The sequence below is a fragment of the Emydura macquarii genome, unplaced genomic scaffold, assembly GCF_026122565.2.
Source record: "Emydura macquarii macquarii isolate MOO-44397 ecotype Brisbane River unplaced genomic scaffold, CSIRO-AGI_Emac_v2 contig_1253, whole genome shotgun sequence".
NCBI lineage: Eukaryota > Metazoa > Chordata > Testudines > Chelidae > Emydura > Emydura macquarii.
Genome location: NW_027131390.1, coordinates 67,921,396 through 67,936,474, shown reverse-complemented (window position 1 = coordinate 67,936,474; position 15,079 = coordinate 67,921,396).

The window sequence follows — 15,079 nt, the reverse complement described above, 5'->3', positions numbered from 1 at the left end:
TGTGGGGGAAGGTCAAGCAATCCAATGCTCTGGATTAATGTGTATGGGGGTAAGACAAATGCTGGTGATAAACACCCTGAGATAGGCAGAGGCCTAGAGACACAGCGGGGACAAGTATTTCTCTTCCCACAAAAGAGCTTCCATTGCTACTGGGAAAAGATTGGAAAAAGAGGAAGTGGAGAGAGCTGTGGGCAGTTGTACTGCCACTGGAAACCCAGGTGCAGACCTTCTGATGTTCTTTCTGCAGGCAGGAACCTCTGGGCACTCTTCTTTCTGTGGGATAGGCACCTGGAAGTAGCATTGGGAAAGGAGTGGAAGCCGTAGCTGAGTGGATCCAATCCCCTCCTTTCTCCCACTAGCATAAACAAGAGCAAAAGTTTCATGATTTTAGGAGATTGTGGCTTCAATATGATTTAACTGTGTGAACAATAGACTCTAAGTTTGAAAAATACACAAACAATTGGTCAGTCAGACTTTATCAGATAGCTTTTATTTTAGCAAATGTCAAATTACAATGTAATGATGTACAGCTCCATCAGTGTTGTGGTGTGCTATATTTGTAACAGCAACATTATTCTCAGGCCATGCCTGTATTTTCATATTAAATCCCTAGAATTCATTTTGGGCTGAAGCTAGATTATGTGGTGTCAGGCTAGGAACAATCTCCCTACCCCCCATCTACAAAATCCATTTGGGCAGTTTAAAATAGGAAACACAAATAAACTTTTGCAAACATTCTTTTTTTTTCCTTATAACTGACCAGGGAGGACATTCTTTTTAGACCTAGCTAGTTTCTTCTACAGCGGTTCCCAAACATTTTCCCTGTCTGACCCCATTTTCAGATGTGTTGTTTCCCACTACCCCAGACAGCATGGAAGTTGCCATTTAAAAATGGTGTCCTCCCTGCAGTGTGACCTCACAGGAACTGCACATGCAAGGTCACGCCGCAAGGAGGATGCCGTTTTTGCTTTACAAAATGGCATCCTCTGGATTGCATGACCGCACACATATACGGTGTGAGTGAGGTTATGCTGCAGGGAGGGCACCATTTTGTAGAGCAAAATGGCTTCCTCCGTGAGATGTGATTTTGTGCATATGGTGCATGTGAGGTCACGCTGTGAGAAGGAGGCTTTTTTGTAAAATGGTGTCCTCTGCATGCTTGGGATTGCCGTGACCCCATCTGCTCATGAAGCAACCTCACTTGGGGTCACGACCCACAGTTTGGGAACTGCTGTTCTACAGTGACAGTTTGGCTTTAAGATGTCCCTGCCTATGTTCCAGGAAACACAAATAAGCTTTTGCAAACATTCTTTTTTTCTTTGCATTCGTAAAACTGAATAATAGCTTTATATATAAAACATATTGATGGTGGCTATTTTTTAATTGTATCTAAACATACCTGATTTGTATTAAATTTAAATTCAATTCAATTCAATCTAATTATTGATCTTTATAAAGTTGATGGATCTTCACCTTGGTTTCACAACATGTAAAGAATGAGCACATTAAACATCAAAAATGCTATTAGAAATTAGCTGCACTGAGAGCAGACTGGCTTTTAATTTTTTGAGAAGAGTCTATTCCTAAGGAAACTATTTAGAGAGAAAATCAGATGAGCTATATTTCTGCTAGTCCCCCCACAGTCCATCAGTAAGATCTCTGTAGCAGGGGCTACCAGCATGCGTTTGTATATGAGATATTTAGCAGTTTGAAATCTTTCTTTGCTGCTAATGCCATTTCTTTCCTCCTTATAATTTTGATTTCTAAGTTAGCAAGACTCATTTCAGTCAAACTATAGACTATTGGAAAGGCTTAGCAGCACATCACATTATGGAGAATCCCCTGATAAATGAGGCACTGCAATCCTGATAGTTTATTTTGCTGACAAAGGCTGTGAACAGCAAGTGGCACAGCATGAATCTATTCTTGTGTCAATTTCTGTAGTGAAAATGGAAAACAGTGCTACTGTAGCTTGTAAGTACCCTTGAAATGGTCAAGAACTCCAAACTTATTAAACATTCTGCTCAACACAGCCGGTTTAAGTACCCACACCATCTCTGAAAAACTGTTCTTTGGAGGCTAGTAATTTTCTTCCCACAGTGAAGGGGATGTTATACAAGGTTGTTTATTATAAACCTTAATAGAATTGAAAGCCGAGGTATAGACACCGGGTATCAGAGATGGCCTTCTGATGAAAGTGCACAGTATGTCTTATTATTGGAAGATCTGAATATAGTTTCCTGTGTTCAGTAAAGAATGTAACAAAGCAGAACTGTGCAAAAATGCTATCATATATTTCCAATCATCCACTAAAGAAATACCTCAGCTGCTCTTCACTTAGAAAAGAATACACAAAATACAGAAAAAGACAGGCTATTCAACCCGTCATTCTGACTGCCAAAACTAGTTCTATTCCCTTCCAGTCACACACAGAATGAACAATAAATGGAATTAATCCCCCAATATAGAGCCCTCTCCAGCCCATGCCAATAGGTGATACTTTTTATCAATACTCAGAAGGGAAGCTAAGCAAATATCTCAATTATCTTAATGGTGGTCAGCCTGGGCCCTTGTAATTATTGTGTTGCACAGACATGAGTGACAATGGCTAGAGTTCCATTTTCTTGTTCTCTAGGTTGGCAAAGGCTGGGAATATGACAGAAGAAGCACCTCATATTATTGTCATGCAACTCCTCTTCCCTTGGGAATCCTTTGAGAAGAAGGAAGGTTGCCACAGACAGAAGGTTGCCACAATTATAGAAAAGAAAAGTGGGACACCTTTCTTAATGTTGCAGCAGGTGGTGGGGCATGCAAGAGAGCATTAGCAGTTGTTGAGATTGCAAGGGGAGGCATGTTGTGAGTAGAGGAGGGTTTTAGCTCTGAATGAGCCCTTCAGGGTCCAGCGTATCAGGATTTCTACTTAGCATTTATATCAAGCTTTTCATCTTTAAAGTTCTGTACAGATATTAACAAAAGAACCCTCACATTACCTGTATTAAGTGAGTGTGCTATCCCTAATTTTCAGTGGGGAAAATGAGGCAGAAAAGCTGAGATGCCATGCTGCAGAGACAGACATTTTCAGATCTAGGGCTGGAGCTGTTCTGGATTCAGAGATGAGTGGCATGACTTGTGCCTATTTCTATATGGAATACAACATTGAATCCAAACACCAGCAGATTTTTTGGGGCACTCAGAATCAAACTTTGTGACCTGGGGCCCCTCTATAATGATGGCAAAGTCAGGTCAGGAGCTTCTTTTTGTGGAGCTCTAAAACTCTACTGGATGATGAAATGTCCTTCTACTCTTTTATGCCTGAATACTGCAATAACAAATCATTAGTGAACTTCCAGGGAGAGACACCTGAATTAAGTTATGTAGCCAGTGACACACGGGTGGTATGGAGAACTTCAGATAGTAATAATACAATTTCAGACTTAATCCTTGAGTGTATTGGCAGCCGGTCAAGAAATACTACATAAGTGAGTTTTTTATTTTTAGCCCCACTGATATCCATAACCTTATTTCCCTTTCCTGGTTCTGCAGTTTTGTACTATTGTACAGTTTTATTCTATTGTAAATGTTCTTTTCTATCGTGTGTCAAGCTATCAGGGAACAAGCTTAAAGAGTGGCAGGAGAGAGAAGGGAGGGAACATATGCATGAGTGAATATACCAGCTTTACATGATTTTATTTTAAGTAATTTCTATAGCTGTCAACCCAAGTTCTATACAACTGTAAAGCTACTGCAATTTCTTCAGTGTGGCAATTCAGGGAGTACTGTCTTGTATCTACTACATTGTTAGGTTGCATTTGGTTCTCCATGCATTTAGCAATGTTCATAATTACAGTAAGGTTTTCTATTTTGACTTCAGAGACTGAGTTCTGAGAGAAAGGAAGGCAGATGTAACTTGCATTAGAGTTAGTATATTAAGAAAACCAGATTCTTACACTGAAAAGCTTTTACAGTTTCCTATATGTCTCTTAGTTAGGACCTTATAATTTTCTCATGTACAAACCATATACTTTCAGTCAGAATTGTCTTGATTTTGTATAAGAGATCAACAATCAAGAAAGAATGAAAGTAAGGCATTCATGACAGAGCACATGGTGTGTCCTCTAGAACCATCTGAATGCAAAATGGCAGCTGCTTCTGCAGCAGGCAGATTCATCTCCATTTAGAGGTTCAGGACCCAGAAAATAAATTATAACAAATGAGTTACACGTATCACAGGGATGGACAAACTATTTGGATAAAATACAAATGACTTTTGCCCAAATTCAAATAATTTTATATCTAGGTTTGGTTCACATTTAAAGAAAATAATTTCCTTTATTGACTTTCATTGCACTCGAGTTCAGAGAAACCTTCATGCTCTTGGGTCCTTAAATGTTGCCCAAGAGGTAGAATCCTAAACCTACTGAAGACAATGGGATTTTTGCCAGTGGAGCAAGATTTTACTCAGTCTCTAAATCTTTCAAACCTTAGCCATCACTGGACTCAATTTTGCTCCCTTTCCAAAACTTTTCATGCCCATTGTATAAGATGGAGTGATAAGAAATTAATGTCAAAGGAAGATTGAACTATAGATAAAGCTCATGGAATCATGAGTTTACAGGGTGGAAAAGGACATACTGGGTTATTTAGTCCATCTACTTGCTGTATAGTGCAAGATTGTCCTCTACACTAATCTATAAATTGTTTTAGCTGAGAGTGACTCTCAGTGTGCATCGGTACAAACAGTGCTAATATTCTGGCTAAATTGATTCTGTTGGTACTTACTGTGTTGTTCAGGCAAGTTCTCTTACTTTTTGAGCTGCAGTAGAACATATATAGTATTTGCCTTATCCTTAATACTAATCCTCCTATTTTTTTAAAAAAAGATAATGTTTTTGCACTTCTCAATGTGGGTCACAGCACACTCTAAATCTTACAATTTATAAATGATTTTGCTGCTTAGTTTAACCCCTATGCACCACTTCAAAACTGCACCCATAATGTCTTCAAGGAGTGTATAATAAATGCAATTAACACAATCGCATAGAGGGGTATACCAGCCTCTTGGCTATTATGATTCAATTATATGTAACTGACTGCTGATCAGAGGTTGTCAATTATTTTGATGAGTTTATTCTTGGGGGAGGGAGGGTTTTTTAAATGAGAACTTTCCCCCTTATTAGATCACATTTTGCTATGCTTTATGGCAAATGGAAGCTCATTATGGAAACAAAATGATCAGCTGCAATTACTATACATAAAAATAATTCTGGAATGTTGTAAATACCGGGTCTATTTATGAAGTCACAGGCTATTTCAGAACAATGGAAAGTTCCATCTGAACTTCCTTTTTCATTGATATAGGGCCACATTCACTGCTAGCATAAGTGAGTGCAAATCTGCTGGTGTCATTGGAACTATGCCTGCTTACACCAGAGGTGTATTTGGCCCATGATGATCCAGCAAGATCTTACTGCAAAGGTTTTTGGGTTTTTTTTGCTTTGTGTATTTAAATGTGCATGTAAGTTTCCAATTTAACTCAATGGATGTTGTAGGCCACCTGTCAGACTACTGTATCAGCTACTCATATGTCTTCAAGCTGCAAAATTTTCAAATGCAACTGGTTTCTCAATTTTTCAGCATTTTCTGGGGAAAGAAATCCAACTAATGCCTAAAGTATAGTGCTACTCATTTGCTCTGGCAAATTAATTTTGTTTTAAAAAATCCCAACCCAAACATTGTAGGGCTTTCATATTTGTATTCTCTGACAGATTTCCATGTTAAAGTACTCAACTGGCAAGTAGAAAGATCTCTCTAACTGTTAGGGATCCAAACTCCAACTGGGACTGGATAAGAGACAGCAGGTACACAGGTCAATAAAAAGACAAGTTGGGTTATTTTCTTCTTGTGATCCATCTTCAATAATAAAGATTCTGTAGACCAAATTCTGATGTCAATGATACCAGTGCAACCCGTTAACTTTGATAGGCTTGTATGGAGTAATAGTTTGGAACATAGTAAACAATTGTGTTCCTTAGGCTCAGGAAGAAAGAGAATCCAGCTCATTCTCTCTTCTTAGCTGTATGGTCTCTGCAGCGTAAAGAAGAATTAAAAAGCAGTATATTGTCTCTAACGTATCAGGAATTATGACTTTGAATACACAAAGGGGACCGATTAGTGGAGTAAGAAGGGATCACTTTTTACATAGCTGCAGGTTCAATAACCATGATTCAATAACAGAAGTGAATTTGAGTCTTAAAACATAGAGCCAGACATACTTTCCATAATTAAGCAGTACTCTGGAGTAAAAGACCCGATTGTGAAGTTTGTACTTAGATTAGGATCTAAATTTTACCAGATGCATTCAGACTGGGATTTTTGTCCATCTTTATTAAGTATATTGTATCTTAAAACATGTGGTACCTCTGATAGAATCTTCATAATAAGCCAAGTTCTAACACAGTAAGCCATACTAAAAGTAGGGACAGAAACTAGAGAAACCAGGCAATTCATTTCTACAGTACCATATTTTGGAGCATTTTAAACTTTTCATAACACCACAAGCTTTTCTTTATTTTCTAATTGTGTTTGACATTGCAGCATCTATTCTGCCTCGGTATTTAATATGTGTTTTGAAGCATAGTGTTCCAAAGAGTGCTTCATGCTGTAGCTATTTATGAGATGAAACCTAGTGTCTGTCAAACATGTTAATGGGGGCAAAAAATGTTAAACCAAATTTAATGCACAAACATATTTCTGGAGGAAAAAACATATGTGGCTAACAGACAAACAATTTTCACATAGAATTTAATGCTGTAAAGGTGACATATCTCCAGTACCAATTAATTGGTTTGGAGAAGTGAAGTGGTCTGAGTCAAGAGGCATAAAAAGAATTGCACTACATGAACCATTTTGCAGTGCATCTTGAACAGCCATTTCTATTTGTTTGAATTTTTAATTCTATTTAGAATATTAGATGTTTGTTTGTTACTAAATTATTTAAAATAGCAAAAGAAATTAATTTAGGCAAAACATAGTTGACCCATTATATAGTTTCCATTTTAAGGTTTATTTTCATACTGTTTGAAAGTTATAATGCTCACTTCTAAAGACTTATACTAAATCTAGTTGATGAATGAGGGTTGCAATTCTGCTACTAAATGTATAGCTAAAATATAGCATATATATGTATGGCTGTATATTTGGATAGGTAAAGTATAGCTAAGTTATACATGCAATCCTATCCTAAAATATTTATGTAATTTTTACTCAGTCCCTGGTTCCTGTGTGCTCCATGGCAAAAGTAAGCTGATGCATCTTACTTCCCCTTCCTCCATGCCAGCTCAGTTGCACTGGCCTGTGCATTGGGAAAGAGGGGTGGAGCCAAGGTTCAAGAGGAGAGGTAGTGGCAGCTGGTGTCTCTACTGCTATCATGCAGGAAGGGATGTGATCTAGTCCAGAGTAAGTGCTACTCAGGATGAGTAAAGTGATGGAATTGTCCCTAAAAGCATCTACTCTTAACAAAAGAAGAGTGATTGGAGGACTGTGTAACATGGCCAAAGAGCAGACCAGAAGCTGTAGGAGCACCAGAATCTGCAACCTATTCAGAGGCATTTTCTTTTGTATTTGAAACATGAAAAATTACAGCCCATATTCAGTGCAGGATCTAAAGAGAGTAGGGAAAGGTGGCTAAAAGCTACTTTTGCACTTCTCCAACTGTGGAAGTAGCTGGGGGCCAGTACAGCGCTTGATTTAAATTACAGTAGCCTTAGGACCTCTAATGACTCCATAGGGGACTGTTATACAACCCAACAGATAGTGGGAGCAAAAGGAATTTGACTACTTTTCCTCCCACTCCTGACGTGATCCCTGTGCTGGCTTTACAGCAGTTAGGAATTCATTTATATAAGGGGGATCCCTCGCTGCCTTGTGGTGGGAACAGGATGTAATGGGGGCCAAGGATCTGGTCCTATATCTTCAATTCTGGATGTTCAGCATCAACTGCTTAACACAAGTCTCAATGTCTGGTATCACAGAGGCTTCTGGAGTGTCAGAAATGGTTGGAGATTTCACTGAATCTTGACCTAAATTGTGTAATTGAGGATCAGGTAAAAATGACCTTTAAGGCTGTAAGCCCTGAGAAGCTCTGTCAGAGAGACTGTTCCCTATACAGAGAGTCCAGGAACCACTTGGGTTCCAGACCACACTCCTAAGAATGAATATATACAAAATTTAAAGAAGCACTGAGCAAATGTTCAAAAGGGAATTATTGCAGCCCTTGGGCAATACTACAAATATGAATTAGAGTGATTTGATTTGCCTATTTTACTCAGCAGTCAGTACAAAGCAGAGAATTACTCGGACAAGCTCTGTATTATGCTAATTCTCAGATCCTATACCATCTCTATAAAAGCATATACAAACATATTACTGATATTTGTACATCTTACAAATAAAGCCAAAATATATGTCTCAGCCTGAGCTGACATACATGTTCCTGGCCCTATGAAAATGGAATGTACCAAAAGTAATGTAAGTTCTCTAAATACTAATTTCCTGTAGAAAGTGGTTTAATTTTCATGTTAATCCACCTAAAGTTAAAGTTCTGGATATTTGCATACCCTTTACCCCACTCTCCCCACTTTTTCCTTGACATTTTGATAGCTGTAGAAATGAGCATAATGGTCTGATTCAAAGTGCAATGAAGCAATGTTTAGACTCCAGTGAACTTCAGTGGGATCAGACCCTATATCCTGAAAAGGAAAACACCAAACACTTTGTAAGAAATCAGTGGCTCTACACTTTTGGAATTCAAGGTCATCAACTGTAGCATACATATGCAGCATTAGAGATAGAACATGGGACTTTTCACTTCAAAAAACAAAACAAAAACCTTTCTCACTTCAGCTGATAAGTCTCTGTTAGCAAGAGAGACAAGGTGAGTGAGGTAATATCTTTTATTGAAGCCACTTCTATTGGCAAAGGAGACATGCTTTTGAGTTTATACAGAGCTCTTCTTCAGCCTTGGAAAGGTACTCAAAGGGTCACTGCTAAATACAAGGTGGAACAGATCATTTCATGAGTAGTTAACGTATATTGTAAGAGACCGTTCAAAGGGAAGTGGCCAACTAACACTTGTACTAATAGGACAACAAAGTGGGGGAGAAGTTAATAGGTTACAGGTTGTTGAAATAAGCCATAAATTCAGTATCTTTATTAAGTTCCTGGGGGTTTTTTTTGGTTTTTTTTTTTAGAGTCTAGCAAAGTTATGAATTTAAGCTCTCGGGCTCATCTTTTGAAAGTGTTGTGAAGGTTTCCTTTAAGGATGCAGACTGAGAGGTCAGACATAGAATGATCACTTTGTGAAAAGTGTTCACTCATCGCTGATATGATGTTTTTGTCTTTTATCATTTTTCTGTATGCATTGATTTGAGAGTGTAGTGATTATCTGGTTTCACTCAAGTTGGGGTGCTGGAACTAGTGGTACTGGGAGTGTGGTAGCACCGCTGGCTTGAAGTACTAACAACAACCAAATACATAGTTTCTGCTTTCAGCACCCCGCCACCCTATAAAAAATGCTCCTGCATCCCTGCTCAAGTAGTTGTTGTTGGGGCATTGACAAGATATACCACATATTGTGATAGGTGTGTTTAGGTTCCATGGATCTTGAAAGGTGTGTTGTGGGCATATTGATCATTGTAGCAGTGGAGATATGTCTGAAGGTTTCAGTGGTGTACTGTGGGTGTCTGGTGCCTGGGGACCACACCTACCTATGCACCTCCCTCCCTCATGTGCCCCCCCCCCACGCAGGGCAGGAGGAGTCCTGGCTCTGTCCCCCAGCTACTCCTGGGAGGGAGGTCTGTACCTGCAGGGGGAGGAAGGGTGCACATGAGGACTGGAGGGGGCGCAAATACAGGCTTGGCTCTGCCGCCCCTCCTGCACTTAGCAGCTGCGCAGTGCCTGCCTCTCCCACTCCAGACCCGCAGCCTGGCACCAGCTTGGATGGGGGCAGCCTCATCCCCTTGGCCTGGGTGGGCCTTCATGACGTGTGAAGGGGGTGCAGGACTGGGAGCAGCCACCCCTCAGCCTCTTGTGCTCCCCACCCATCGTGAAGGGCTGGCCTGGCACCCCACACTTACCCACCACTCCAGCCCCACAGCATGGCACTGACACGGATGGGGCAGCCTCACTCCCCGGCCTGGGGGGGGTGGGGGGCGGGCGCTGGGCTGGCCCTTCATGATGCGCAGGGGCCTTGGGTCACTGGAGGGACTGGAGCCCCCAGGCCCCTGCGTGTCATGAAGGGCCGGCCTAGTGCCTCCCCTCAGGCTGGCACCTGGGGGCCTGGCCCCCCACTGACCCTCCCCTCGGTACGCCACTGGAAGGTTTTGCATCTGTTCTGGCAGGGTCTGGTGTTTCTTTGAGTTGGGGTGTCTTGGTTTGTGGGGAGCTTGATTCTGATCATAAGCTTGGGGAGATTAGAGGGTTGTTAGAAGGCCAGAAGAGGGGGTTCAGGAAACATTTCCTTCGGGATGTTGTTCCCACCGATTATGGGTTGTAATTGTTTAATGATGTGCTATATGGACGCTCAGTGTCATGTGGTAGGTGATAATGGCCAGAAGTTTTTTTTTTTTCCATATTGAAAGCAGTTTTCATGGGGTGAGTTCAAAAGCTTGTCTCTCATCAGCAAACGATATTACTGGTCCAGTAAAAGATATTAGCTCACCCACCTTGTCCCTTTAATACCCTGGAATGAACACTGCTACAACAACATTGCAAACAATTCTGTTACCTAGAGGAATATTATGGCGTCTGGGTCAAATCTATGAAAAAGGGAGGCCTGGAGTTGTTGTCTGTTTGCATGTATAATTAATGTATATTCCCCTACAAACGGCTGATGAGGAATGTAAATGGCCAGTTGTATACTAATATCCACTCTGCATATAGTCCTAACAATTGAGCACAAATGCAGGTGTGCCATGGTGTTCATTTTTTTTTGCATTGCATGCCTCCTTTAAAAAAAAGTGTCACAAAGGTTGCCAAGATTACTATTGCTAACAGAGGCACTAGGGTTGTCAGGTAAGATTTTTGAAAAAAGAAAGCTCAGAGTTGTTCTTCCCTCCGAATACACTGAGCATTTTGTTCATTCTTGGCTATCCGGTCAAATGTAGGATTAACACTCAGAACTCTCAGAATCTGTTCCAGTTTATTATTGCAAGCAAGCACCACATTCAGGGTTTGGATAAATTCATAATTTTTCTAATTTATGACATTTATTACAGTTTAAATTGCTGAGATGTATTTGAAAAGACATTTGTTTTTATGACAATTTTAAAAAGAGCATATTTCATTGGAATGTGGCAGCAGAATATAAGAACTGATTAGACATGTCTGCCATGTTGTTTAAGTATGAACGTGAGGAACTAAAGGATTCTAGAGGAACTTGGGGGTAGGGTGGGAGGTTAATCTTGGAGACATTATACAGATGACATTGTTAATCAGAAATGAAGACTGTGCTCACTACTTGCTTGCCGGCTGGGTACTGCTCGTAAGTCCACAATCTTCAGTATCCTATGTCAGAAACCATACAGGCTGAATTTCTATTGTCCAGAAGTTTATACTGAATAAAACCTTTTTACCCTAGTGAATTATTAGGCCAAAGTGCACTTCAATTCCACCCAAATCAGAGATATTTTATAAATTATTTACAACAGAAATTTATATTCATGGTTTCAGTGGAACTACTCATGAAGCCAAGTACTACTTAATGTGAGCTAAGGAGGCTGATCTCAGTCCATAGAATTTTATTATATTGTTAGACTGACCTTTGAAATGACAAAATTGGGAATTTTTCTGTATTGACCGTTCAGTGAAAGATGAGTGTATTAAATTTCAAAATTCTAGTTCAAAAGGGTACTTAATCAATTTAAACCTAATAAGAAAGATTGGTGCCCTTTTGATGATCTTTGATGGAAAGGTCCAAAGTCAGTGTTTGAATGCGAGGTTTTTCCCATACTCAGAAGACCAAAATGAATGGGTGTATCAAATTTCAATACTCTAGCTTGGTGGGATGATGGATATTTAGTTGTTTCAGTCAGCTTGTAACGAGCATGTGTATTTTTATATATAAAAACACGCACAAACACATTCCCATATACTGTACACACACATTTGAAAATAAGTTCATTTTTTCTAAAAATCACGAAAAGAAATGTTCTCAGCCAAAATATTGGAAGATTTCTCTGAATGGATTGTCATGCTACTTAAGGGAGGCAACAGTAAGATTTTGGACAAAATCAGGTGGGAAATTGGCTCCCTGCATAAAATCATTTCTGTCAACAGCGGCAATACGTTGTTGGAAATGAAATCATTATCAAAAGCTGGTATCATGTTGTCAGAGTCTAGAGGACTTTGTATGTCATGACAGGAGGCAAGAGTTCTTATTTTCACAGGTATCTTGAAAAATAAATATTTTTAATCCATCTGGGTGGTGGAGGTTGGGAGAGTGCAGAAGTGTACTTGGTGCCGATATTATGCAAAGCAAGTAAAGAAAATAGAGGACAAATTGACTGAAGTCGTCAATTATTGGGACATGCAAGCATCACCAAAACATCAGGTTTTTTATGATCATCCTGAAGTTTCACTGTTGAGCTGCTTGAACATTTACCATCTCCTCCTCTGCTTCTCTGAATGGTTGATGTGATCAGATATTGTTATCTTCAGGCTAAAAACATATGCACATGCTTAGGTTTAAATAGGTGAGTAGACCCATTGAAAATCACTGAATTGTTTTCCTTAGCACTTTATACGAAAAGGGTTATTTTTTGCATTTTAAAATGTGAAAAATTTTAATTTAAAATTGGTCTACATTTTATTATGAATGTTTCTTGCTCCTGTAGCCTAAACATAATTGACTTAAAAACAAAAAATACTACAGCACACCATGTTCACACTGAAGCACTGTAAAACCACTAGGAAGTTGTGTTTTGGGTGGCTAATGATGGTTTGTGATACGAGAAAGCTGAAGATAGCTTTAATTAACGGCCACAAATTCAACAACTGTTTTTTGAAGAATTAATATTAAAATATTTGAAAGTCCTAAATAGTTAATATTTCAACATAGTGCTCTGAGGAGGGGCTCAGGAGTACGAATGCTGAGGAAAGTCATGAAGGAATCATGATACAGTCCTTAAAAATTACATTTTATTTTTTTAAATATCAAAACTACAGTTCTAACCAATGATCTTTAACTGTCTAATAAAATTTGTCACTTAACAGATGCATGATGAGATTTGGAAGGAACATCCTGGCTCCTTTGACTATTAAGCTTGCACTGACAATCCAAATAACTGGTCCTTTTTTTTTTTTTTTTTTTTTCCGGTCACATCTTTAATGTTACTGAGCTGCTTCTGCTCTGATAACTTCCAAGACAGGCCTGAATTTAACTTGTAGCTCTCAATTAAGTTTGAAAAAGTGTTATCATGCTTAGGTCCCCTTGCTACTCAATCTCTCAGAAAAAGCCAAAAAAATGTTATGCCAAAAGAACAGGATCTATTTCTTTAGAAAGATAAGACTTCTGTTGCAGTCTGAATATAAGGTAGTTTTCTTCCATAGTAAAATAAAAATGGAAAGAGTTTTGAAAGCTGTATCAGAACTGTAGGATTTATGCCCTAGAAGGTAAAACTTGGCTGTGGTCTGCCATCATTTTTATTAGTTCAGTGTGCCTCCTCAGAATTCCTAGACACACATAATATTTGTTTGATTTATACAAAATTCTTGTAAAAAAAATTGCAATGTCTGAATGCTTTATGGGTAGCTTCCTTTTTTAATGCAGCTCTGAATTCAAAGAGGTAATGTATAAGACATACAAATTTATGAACATACAACGTATTACCTCCAAAGTGGTTTACATGTTATGGTTTCATTAATTGGAATTTGAAATCTTTATTCCTTAATTCAGTTCCTGTCACAGAATATATTTTCCAATTTTCTTGCTTTGTCTTTTGGTTCAGAACCTGCAAAATGACCCCACATCTGTTCAATGCATATAGAAAAGGAGTCTCTAAAAATATTTTCTTAGTGATAGCAGCAATTTTTGGTGGTGATTTTTACATTATCTTGCCTGATAGTGCAGGTTCACCTTGAAAAATGACTCTGAAAATGATATTCTGATTGTGTCTCGATGATTTTCATATTATATGTGCTCAGTTTTCAAGTAAGATGTTTTTGCTAAATGTCAGCCATGCAAGCTCTGCCTGTGATCTGAGAGTCAAGCTGGATTTTTTCCTTCTTTTGCATCTTCACAAGTAACAAAGGGTCTTCCCTCAGTAAATCCATTACCTTTGAAGGGTTGGATAGCTGTAATAGTTTGACTTAGTAAACAAATTTGATTATTTCATTATAGCGAAAAGGAATATAATCCAGCTCACTCTCTGAGCTCTATTGGCTCTGCAGTGCTGATAGAAATGAAAAAAAAAAAATTGACACTAAAGTTAGCAGATCTGACTGAATTCAGAGAAACAAATCTGTTAAGTAAGGAGCCATTTTTACATAGCCACTTTTCAGAATGAACTGCGTTGAAAATAAATGGAAAACAATTTTTCCCCAGGACATGATGTAAATCAAAAGTGACACACTAATATCTTGTATATGATAACTAGGTCCTCATAATAGGAAAGATAATGTGCAATCACTTTAAAATGGCTTGCTGTAGTAAAGTTTTTTACAGTATCCAGCATTAATCATGGCTGCCTGTAGAGCTACCATTCTGCCTAATTGTAATGGGTCAGTGACGATTTTATGCCATGTGCCAGAATCTGGAGGCTGGGCTACAAGATGTTGTGTTTTCATTACTCCCACCATAGGATAATCTAATGCTACAGAACAATGGGCCAGTGAATCTAATTTCTGTGCAATGGCTGACTGATGTATTTGATTTCAAACACAGCAGAAAGCACAGATGTCCCATCCCATAATTATGACAGGTTGTGATTAACTGCTGAGATGTTAGAGGACAGTGAGTATCAAAAGAGCTTAGCTTCATCCCATTTTAGGTAGCAACTTAATGTCTTGGAATTCAGACCATATA